Genomic DNA, 11,183 nt, shown 5'->3' with positions numbered 1-11,183 from the left:
CTTTCTACAAAAGAACAATGAAAAATGCATATGTCTTGAAGAACACACCGAAGAGAAATACCATAGTCAGCTGCATGAGGACAATGAAATAATTTAATTGTGACAAGTGTCCCAGTCAGGAATTTGAACCCAGATTTCCCACTTTACGCAAACATTAACTGCTTTGGCTATCCAAGCACACTCCACATCCAACCCAAATCCCCAACTTGTTCCACATTATTTCCGCAGCGCCTCCTGTCCATCATCCTCACTGCTTACAGCATTAATCATGATTCCTGCAAGACGTCAGACCAGGGTGTATCCACACTGAAGTTATCATGAAATGCCATCAAGGCATATATATTACTTTTATATGTGTGGTGTCTCTTCTTTCAGACACATCCCAAAGAACAGATACCACCCATGTAATAGTAGTATATACACACCTTCACAGCATTTCATGTCTGCTATCCGAAAGGGTAGACATCACACACCACAGTAATATATATACCTTGGTGGCTTTTCCTGATATCTTCATTGTGAATATGCCCCAGATCCACCCACTTGAGGAAGTCATGCTAAATACTCTGAGCAATGAGGATGGTGAACAGGGGAGCACTATGCAAGCAGAGTGTGACAAGTTAACGATTTGGGTTGGATGGGAAGTGTGCTTGGATAGCCAAAGTAGATAAGCTGACCACTCATGTAAACTGGGAATTCTGTGTTTGAGACCTACTCCGGCACAAATTTTCGCTTGTCGCCAGAGATTTATTTCAATGCCCTCATGTGGCTGACGTCGGTATTTATCTTTCATTAAGGGCCGGGTAGTCAAAAAGTCAATATGCACTCCTGGAAATTGAAATAAGAACACCGTCAATTCAATGTCCCATGAAGGGGAAACTTTATTGACACATTCCTGGGGTCAGATCCATCACATGATCACACTGACAGAACCACAGGCACATAGACACAGGCAACAGAACATGCACAATGTCGGCACTAGTACAGTGTATATCCACCTTTCACAGAAATGCAGGCTGCTATTCTCCCATGGAGGCGATCGTAGAGATGCTGGATGTAGTCCTGTGGAACGGTTTGCCATGCCATTTCCACCTGGGGCCTCAGTTGGACGAGCGTTCGTGCTGGACTTGCAGACCGCGTGAGACGACGCTTCATCCAGTCCCAAATATGCTCAATGGGGGACAGATCCGGAGATCTTGCTGGCCAGGGTAGTTAACTTACACCTTCTAGAGCACGTTGGGTGGCACGGGATACATGCGGACGTGCATTGTCCTGTTGGAACAGCAAGTTCCCTTGCCGGTCTAGGAATGGTAGAACGATGGGTTATATGACGGTTTGGATGTACCGTGCACTATTCAGGGCGTGAGCGGAAGACGGCCTAACGGTGTGCGGGACCGTAGCCCAGCTTCATGGAGACGGTTGCGAATGGTCCTCGCCGATACCCCAGGAGCAACAGTGTCCCTAATTTGCTGGGAAGTGGCGGTGCGGTCCCCTACGGCACTGCGTAGGATCCTACGGTCTTGGCGTGCATCCGTCTGTCGCTGCGGTCCGGTCCCAGGTCGACGGGCACGTGCACCTTCCGCCGACCACAGGCGACAACATCGATGTACTGTGGAGACCTCACGCCCCACGTGTTGAGCAATTCGGCGGTACGTCCACCCGGCCTCCCGCATGCCCACTATACGCCTTCGCTCAAAGTCCGTCAACTGCACATACGGTTCACGTCCACGCTGTCGCGGCATGCTACCAGTGTTAAAGACTGCGATGGAGCTCCGTATGCCACGGCAAACTGGCTGACACTGACGGCGGCGGTGCACAAATGCTGCGCAGCAAGCGCCATTCGACGGCCAACACCGCGGTTCCTGGTGTGTCCGCTGTGCCGTGCGTGGGATCATTGCTTGTACAGCCCTCTCGCAGTGTCCGGAGCAAGTATGGTGGGTCTGACACACCGGTGTCAATGTGTTCTTTTTTCCATTTCCAGGAGTGTACTTCAGATTTTTACAAGATAGTCTAATAAAAGTCCAGACTGCTATATATCTTTTAAACAACAATGCACAGGTTTTCTGTTAAAAACGACTGTGAGAAAGAAAATGCTCTGCTATGCTGTGCTGAAAAAAATGACAGTTTAGTTTTCCTTCTTGTAGTCAGTTTTTTAAGCATGGTAGCAGCGCAATTAAACATTAGAAAGATCGGTTCTCCCATATATATATTCTTTATCCTAGCATATAATTTTAAAGAAAAATTGTCTTCGCAATTACGTACCGTTTTGTTTTTCTTCCTTGTAATCTGTTTTAACAGACAACAAGAAAGTTGTGTTTATGTCTTATAGGCTTATTATTAGAATACTACTAAGGAATCTGAATCGTCCAAAACGTGGTAGTCCAACCCGTTTGGGGAATAACACTATACGACATACTGTCACTGAATCTACTATTCTCACAGATCCAGCAGTAGGCGAAGTCTCTCATATCCCATACACCAATGAACCCATCCAGTTTACCCATTAATTTTAAGCGACTTCAGTTGCCAGTCAAAGATTCGTTGGCAATAGCAATAACCAACGCGCAAGGTCAGAGACAGGGGAGGAATGGGAGACGGACAGAAGGGAGCGTGGAGGGACGAAACGAACATAGTGAGGTGGAAGGGAGATAGACAGAAAGATGTGAGAGGAGGTGGTGGAGAGAGATATGGGAATGGAGAAGGTGAAGAGAGATACGGAGGAGCATCAGATGGACAGAGAGAGGGTGGAAAGGACATTATGATGTATATCCGAGTCTCATACATATTTAGCAATTGCGATGCATTGCCAGATTCGCTAGTCTATGTACATAATCTGCCTTCGTAGCTGAGTGGTCAGCATGGCTGTCTGTCTTGCAGTAGACCTGGGTTTGATACCCAGTTCTGTCAGGGTTTCTCCTTTAACACCTATATGAGTTAAAGGGTGAGAGTGCTCCTTGTATTTTCAAATTTACCGGCCATTTTAACTTAGGCCACATGTGCTGGGACGTCTGTGGGGTTCTGGGGGCGGGGGATGGGGATGACTACAGTAGCAATGTACTTGTGGTGGATCTCAGCACTATTCTTTCGAAGTTTTGAATTTCTGGCAGTTCTTATCTTATGGCAAATGGGCTCTTGCGTTCTAAACTTAGGACTTCTTGCCCGTGGTTTACGGCTAAGCAGGGACAGCTGAGGGGTCAATGGCGGTGCGAGGGTGTTGGGGCTATCCTCAGTAAGGCAGCTATCTAAGACATAAATTTTTCATGTTAATCACTGTGGAACATCGTGTCAATGGGGAACTACAATCATTTCATTGCGAACTTAGCACAACTAGTCTGTCAACCATTCAAGCTGTATCAGCAGGGGAAATCAAGGATGCTAATAACAATACCATTTCAAGAAGATTTTAGTGTGTGTGCTACATACATGCCATGGCCTGTCCAAACACATCATCCTGTAAGATTCATCCTGTTGGGTAACCTAATGGCTCAGCCTAAACTTGGGACAACTGGACTACCACAAAATTAAACTTAGTGCAAGTGACCATACAAACATGCACGTTATGACAGTGAGCTGTGATGTCAGAAGGATGGAGGAAAATTCAGGATAACTGGCAATCATGCAGGCTGGTGCAGTCAGCAGTCTTGGATCCTATACTAATCACAAGTGACCTGGAAGCCATACAGGCTGACCCAGTAACCCCAGGCCTACAGTGCTGTATTGTGTCATCATAGGCCTGTGACCATCTTGGGTTGTCTTCTTGGATTCTATCCTTAGCCCAAGTGACCTGGCATCCATGCAGACTGTACTAGTATCCTCAGATCCACCATTGTGGGTTCTATATTTAGAACAGGTGGTGCACTTCCGCCATCTTGGATTTCTCACCAATAAGACAATTGCCAAGCTTGGAATTATTGAATTTCCCACCAGCTTACACTTAGGACAACTTGGCTCTGAGCTCTGATATCAGAGGAGTGGGAAAAACCCTAGACTTCTTTAAACGTATCAGCAGTTTTTTGAATTTTCTGCCGTTTCATATAGCCTTGACCCATGTCACTGTGATGTCATAGGAGTGGGACGAAGGGTGAGGGTGTGGTGGAGGGGTGTGGGTGGAAAGTGATGGCTGTGGTGGAAATATGTCATTATTACATGTGACATCACTGATTACGTTATCAGAAATCTGGCAACAATGAAGCTTGGGTCAGAAAACACACAGCTGCCCTTTTTCTAAGATGGTGTAAAGTAGGAGATGCCACAGGGTTCTACTCTTAGACCGTTTCTACCCTTGATATGCAGTAATGAGCTAAAATATTAAGACAACATGCTTCAATGCATGCTGGTCCATATTTGGAACATGAATGCCATGGATCCAACAAATCTCTGGTAGTTTCTGGAGTTACGTGCCAATAGATGTCTACACACATGTCAAACAAATCCCACAAATTTCTGGCCAGTCTTTTGTGGCTACAGAACTGGTGCCCCATATTGCCCAAATGTGTTCCATTGGGTTCAGGTCAAGTGGATATGGTGGACAAGACATTAATGTGGTTTAACTGCTATGCTACACAAACCACCGCAGCACAAGCAAGAAGGGATGCAGGTAGTCCGCAACAATGTTCACGTAGTCCATAGCTGTCACTGTTCCTTTGAGAACTACCAGAGATCCCGTGGAAGCCCAGGTGGTTTTCCACATAGCGAAAGACGTCTCCAGTGGCCTGCATCCTTGGCGTGGTACAGTTTTCGAGCAGCCGTTCGCCTATATAACGATTATCTCTCCTGTACGAGCAGAAACGTCATTCAACAAGAAACGTCATTCAATAAGAAACGTCATTCAAATGACTAAGCGACACTTTTCCATTCATCCACGGTCCAATCTCGATGGTCCTGAGCCTATTGTAATCGTAACTGGCGACGTCGTTGGGTTGACATGGTAGCCCCATGCTGCAGAACGCCATGTTCAACAGCCTGCTCTGAACGGTGTGCTCCGAAAGACCTGTGCCTGCACCAGTATTTACGGTCGCCAAATCTACCACAGATCGCTGCCTTACAGAATGTGCCAGCCTCTGTCCGATCTCCACCTTCTGAGGTGAAGCGTCCAGTACATTGTTGCCTATTCGTGGTTTCCCCGTTCTTTAACCACTTCATAAAGATGCTCACAACACTAGCGCGCGGACAGCCGATCAGTTTTCCCGTTTCCGACATGGTTTCTGCAGTGCGCCGGGGCATAACAATCAGCCCTTTGTCAAATTTTTTACATCAGTTGATTTCCTTATTTACGGGCCCGTATCGCCGCTAGAATGATTTCCCATTCGTCTCTGCTCCTCTTATATACCGGGTGATCAAAAAGTCAGTATAAATTTGAGCACTGAATAAATCACGGTATAATGTAGATAGAGATGTACAAATTGACACACATGCTTGGAATGATATGGGGTTTTATTAGAACCAACAAAATACAAAAGGTCAAAAAATGTCTCACAGATGGCGCTTCATCTGATCGGAATAGCAATAATTAGCATAACAAGGTAAGACAAAGCAAAGATGATGATCTTTACAGGAAATGCTCAATATGTCCACCATCATTCCTCAACAATAGCTGTAGTCGAGGAATAATGTTGTGAACAGCACTGTGAAGCATGTCCGGAGTTATGGTGAGGTATTAACGTCGGATGTTGTCTTTCATCATCCCTAGAGATGTCGGTTCATCATGATGCGCTTGCGACTTCAGGTAACACCAAAGCCAATAATCGCACGGACTGAGGTCTGGGGACCTGGAAGGCAAAGCATGACGAAAGTGGCGGCTGAGCACACGATCATCACCAAACGACGCGCGCAAGAGATCTTTCACGCGTCTAGCAATACTTTTTTTTTTGTTCTAATAAAACCCCATATCATTCCAAGCATGTGTGTCAATTTGTACCTCTCTATCTACATTATTCCGTGGTTTATTAAGTTTTCAAATTTATACTGACTTTTTGATCACCCGGTAATTTCTCTATCGTTTAACGCGCCCACAACGCTACCGGTGGCATGCAGTCTCTCAGTGGGCAATGATGACAATGTTTTGGCTGGTCAGTGTATGTCAACGATCCATCAGTTATCATGGTAGTTAATATTTCTAAATCTACCTACACACGTAAAAGTTGCATCGAAACAAGCTGATGTAATGTATATAATTTTCTAACTCCATAGTGAGTAAAAGCAGCAGAATCCTGAGGGAAAACTACTCACAGTTGATAAATCTGCTATGGATAATATGGCTGACATAAACTGTAGAGCAAAAGTCCTTGTTATAGCTTGGAGAATTTTAGCGAGTCAAATGTCCAAACAACTATATTATCTTTCTATGGTACTTTTAACTATATTCTGTACAAAATTACTTTAGGACTGACAGATACGAGGAAGGCATTGGCACGCTTTCAGCCAATCCCACGAGGTCTGTAGTCGCGGCAACCACACCTTCAATCCCCCGGCCCCCACCACCACCCTTACCACACCACACCCACACTACAATGCATTCAGCTTTCACATGCTGCGGTTCCCGTTCCTAAAACAAAAGTATCTTGCATGTCGAAAAGTCGGTAACGTCGTCAGAAAATACATTTTTGTAATGTTTCCGTATGTCGTCTTAAAAATTTGTAGCCGCAAATAAATTGAAAATGAAAACATAGTATTAGAGCTTTTCCATCTTTGTACGCCGAATAGTTTGCGAGTTTGTGCGGGTTGAATGACCTGTATGATTACGTGTGTGCTCTGTGCGTGACGTAGAAGCTCGGCTCTGCGCCTCCGCGTGTTCCTGTCCAAGTATCAACCCTAAGGTAATTTTGAGCAGATTGTAGAGTTATTATTAAGCAGCATGTGTGATACCGGATACTTTTTAGCATTTACGATAGAGAGTGACCGTCAACTTCACTATTTTAAACTCAATTACGTGTACGTGAAGGTGACAGTACAAACAGTATCTCAAGCTACTCAACAGGATGGTGGAGCAACTGTGAAGGTCATGTCCTTAAAAAGAAGCCCTCGAAAGAAAGAGACTAACTGTTTATTTCTTAGGCTATAAAATTCACAATTTTTGAAGGTTGAAGCAGTACTACAGAAATATTTGTACTCGGCTGGACCTGATGGCCAGCTCTGGGAGCATTTTGGGACCATACTCAGGAGTTATTTATTATGATAAGCCAAGAACCTAACAGAGATAACTAGCGTGCTAGTTTTCTGTGATGCAACGTATACGCGACCTTCCGCTTGCGTGAAAACATCAAGCGATTCGGCTTGAATTTAGAGTTTGATTCGACGTGTACTTCGCTTTCTGGGAAGATTTCCTACTGGAACTGACAATGCATCATTATGCGTTGCTTGCAAAGTTATCTGCAACGGCTGTTTAAACAATAGATAACGCAAATGAAAGTATTTAGATGATAAATATTGCGCCAATATTGAGCTTTATTGTCACGTGCTATTCTGCCTGGAGCTTTCAGCTACGCACGACTCTTTTGCAACTGATGGAACGCCTCTAGTTTTGGTTTTTATGTCTTACGCTAATAAAATTTTGCAGAGCGCAGTGTGCTCACTAGCTGGTCATTTGTTGCTTAACGACTGGTGTCTGACGTATCGTAGGAGATACGAAATGGTAAACTCTAGGAGCATTCTGGGACCATACTCAGGAGTTATTTATCATGATAAGCCAACAACCTAACAGAGATAACTGGCGAGAAAGTTTTCTGTGATACAGCGTACACGCGACCTTCCATTTGCATGAAGACATCAACATGCTCCAGAAATATATAAATACTGCTCATTCTGAGTGAACAGGACGTTAAAAAAGCAAACGTACTAGCTAGAATGAAACGACAAACGTGTCGCAGCAACAACTTGAAAATTTCAGAATGCTACTTAAAGTTTTCGAACCACTTAAAATGACTCCTGTCCCACATCTGTGACATATTACGCAAAATCAGTGCTAATTACAACTGTGTACCTGATACCACGCTATATTACTAATGTGTAACCGATAGCATAGAGACTCCTTAAGCGTTCCCTCTTTTCTAGCGACACAGAAGTCTTTCCGCATCTGTTGCTGCCTTCATAAAGCGCACAGTACAGCAAACTGCATAGAATAAGTGAACAGACGATGAGAAGTTCACGTTTCAAACTCGGCGGGACGCTGTGTTTACACGCTGCAGCCTAGTGTCTGCGCATGAGTTGCCTTCCCTGCAAGTTAACTCCCGCCCCTTCCCCTCCAGGCATCAGCCTAGCCCCACCATGTCTTCACCGCGCGCCACTCACTCACGGCTCGTTTGCTGCCAAGGTACTGAATTCATTAACCCGTCACAACAATTTCCATTGTTGGGTACTATTTCCGAGAATCGGTCCTAATATCGTGACCGTAGGAATGATGGATGGAGAATTGTATCCTCTTCAGATCGTTTCAGACTTTCTGACTGCCAAACATCCACGTTTGTGTGTTACGATATTTTCCTCGTGACATAGTGCAAAACCCGACACACAGCAAGAAATCTATTTAAGGCATTTTGATTAAGAAGGTGATATCAGTGACAGTCATTGTTTTCCAAGGTATTAAGCTCTGGCTTAAGCCGGTGAAAATTTAGCAAGTGATGTGCTGGTGACACGATCCTGGCGGCTTGCTACGTTGCTGGAGACTGACCTGTGTCGAAGTCGCCCATTTGACTGTCTGGGCGCCGGCCTGCAGCGTCGTGACTGCAGCCCGAGGGCCCGTCGCGACGGCAGCCTGCCCGTGTCACACCGCTCCCGATCGATCTGACTTTGAACCACGCGCTCTCTGCATATGCGCACTGCACAACAGAGCACGGGATGCTTACGCGTCGAGAAAGAGTCCTCAGCTCTTAGCGTTTGTTTCTGTGGTTTTTCTGCTTAAATGAGCACGTAACTTTAACATTGCAAATTGGACGCCCATTGTGTGCCTATGAGATCCGTTTGCCAGCTGTTTATATACCGTTTTGACTATTTGCTGGATGGGCCATGGGGCAAGGTTACTACTAGCGCATCTTGCGCTGCGGTTCAATTTTCCCCCTTACATCTCGTTGACCGCTGTCATTTAGTTCCCGCACTGTCTGACTGCAACTTGTGTTCCGTTTGTAGGGATTCGTCGCAGATTTGGTTGCTGTTTTCCCTCCGTTTTGATCTGTTTCTCGGTCTGGTTAGATTCTGCATTTTCTAACTGGTCCAACGTCACCTAGTTTTCTTCAGATTGGTAGGTGTTTTACTAAGTTTTGTTTCCGAGAATTTTATTTTTCGAAACTGCCTTCTAAAATTGTTGCACGTTATTACAGCTCTTATTACGAAAGCGGTAGATTATGAAAAGCTGCACGTTTAGTTTTAGTACAATATTCCGTAAATTTTCTTTTATTTAAAGCATTATTTTCTTTTCTTTAAAGTGATAACGAAATTTTGGAGCTGCTAATAGCTAAAATAGCAGACGAATTTTAATATAACCAGATATTTACTATAAACAGTATTTTCTGTATTTACTTACTTTCCAGCTTTATAAAGGACGTGGCCCAACAGTTCCTTCGTTGGATTGCAGATGCCTTTACTGACACAATAATTGTCAGTACAGCATATAATAGTAATATTTCTCCTTTTATTATTTGTGACTTTCAAATATTTTGTTGCTATTGGTTCTTTTACTTTATCACTATGTTATCGGTGAACCAACGTCGACTGGATTACAAAGAGCGACGAATCTCTTATACAGATTTGTTTTGTAAATCTGCGTTTTATCTCTGATTTTTTTTTCCTTTTCATGTTTTTATTTTCATGCACAGCAAAACTATGTTATGTGGTGTCTACTTCGAGTGAACATGAAAGGTGCTGCAGAAGGCGTTTATAGGAAGAAGGTATCTGTTTACTGAGTTTATTTACGAATGATTTCTTGTTATTTAATTTAAATTGCCATGAGTAGATTTCCCTGGCGAGTGACATTCGTAACCGGCGGTTTCGTATAATATCGATTGCTTTCGTTTCCCTTTCAACATGGCGGTCAGATAAACTACAGTAGCAAACTAAATGTAGACGCGGATTCCCTCACCATCATTTATGGAAATTATGTGGATTGCTAGTGAAAAGATTAATAATATGTCCATAAAAGCACCCTATAAATACAAGTACTACATTTTCTTGTTCATGCGTGTAAGCATATTAAATGTTGCATTCTGCCAACCCTATTGTTACAATTTATACTAAATGTTGTGGTTCTACACATATAACATGAAACTTTGTATCCGTTAACATTATTTAGTTTTAATCTTATCTTCGAATTTCCAGCAATTTACAGTGTTTTACGCAACATCTAGCCATGTGCCCATCATTAGAATATGCTGTTAGTTTATTACATACCCGATCGACTCAACGTTTGTAACAACCACCTCTCAATTTATACTGAAAGCGAAATTTGACCAGCTGAATGTTAGAGCTGGAGAGAGATGTTCGCTTAAATGATACTACGATTTCGTTTGTAACTGAAAAGAACATCATCAAAACGAATTTTTCGCACAGTAAATATTTTGCTAGTAGTCAGACTACGTATATCTTATAACTCTGATGGTAACAGTAGCTGAAAACAGAATAGTGTATTAAATTACTAAGTCTAAACCAAAGTACTAATTGTAATTGGTAAACACATAACGAACTTGAGGCCTGATTTCTATTGTTTCCTACAGCTGTGTTCTGCTCTATATTGTTGATATTACATGTAACAGGTATAAAATATACTATGTACAAAATTAAAGGGAAATTACTACAGTCCTGATTTGATAATCATAGTAGGGAAATTAATATCAATTTGACGTGGGGCGAGATCATGATGTTATTTGAGAGTTACATCGGCATGGGGAGGAAATCATAATTATGTAAGTTTAACGTCGTGTAACACATTTCGTAGTCACCAGACTAGTTGAAAATAAACACCATCGGCTGCATGTTTCTAAATTTTGAGTAACAAACATTTATTTCACTTTATTCATGAACTGCAGTATGTTGAAGGATTTTTCCGCCGCAGAACAGTTTTGTAAGAAATCTAAACTGCTTTATGCTCCTCATGTACACACAAAATACTATAGCGTTTGTCGGCATAAATGTAAGGAGGTTCACTTAATCTCCTTATTAGAGCCAAAGAGATGTTAATGGAAAATACTATATTTATG

General features: G+C 43.2%; 1 protein-coding gene across 2 annotated transcripts in view; it reads left to right on the top strand.

The window, feature by feature from the left end:
- Positions 1–9,077: 9,077 nt before the first annotated feature.
- Positions 9,078–11,183, top strand: part of LOC126297808 (ELAV-like protein 1) — a 199,612-nt gene continuing 197,506 nt past the window's right edge. For both annotated transcript variants that reach the window (XM_049989027.1, XM_049989025.1), the window contains exon 1: positions 9,078–9,232. The gene's annotated coding sequence lies outside the window, so the exon portion shown is untranslated. The remainder of the gene's footprint in view (positions 9,233–11,183) is intronic.

The sequence above is a fragment of the Schistocerca gregaria genome, chromosome X, assembly GCF_023897955.1.
Source record: "Schistocerca gregaria isolate iqSchGreg1 chromosome X, iqSchGreg1.2, whole genome shotgun sequence".
NCBI classification, from domain to species: Eukaryota; Metazoa; Arthropoda; class Insecta; order Orthoptera; family Acrididae; genus Schistocerca; species Schistocerca gregaria.
Note: the sequence above shows the minus strand (reverse complement) of the source record. Positions and strands in the feature narration are given on the sequence as shown.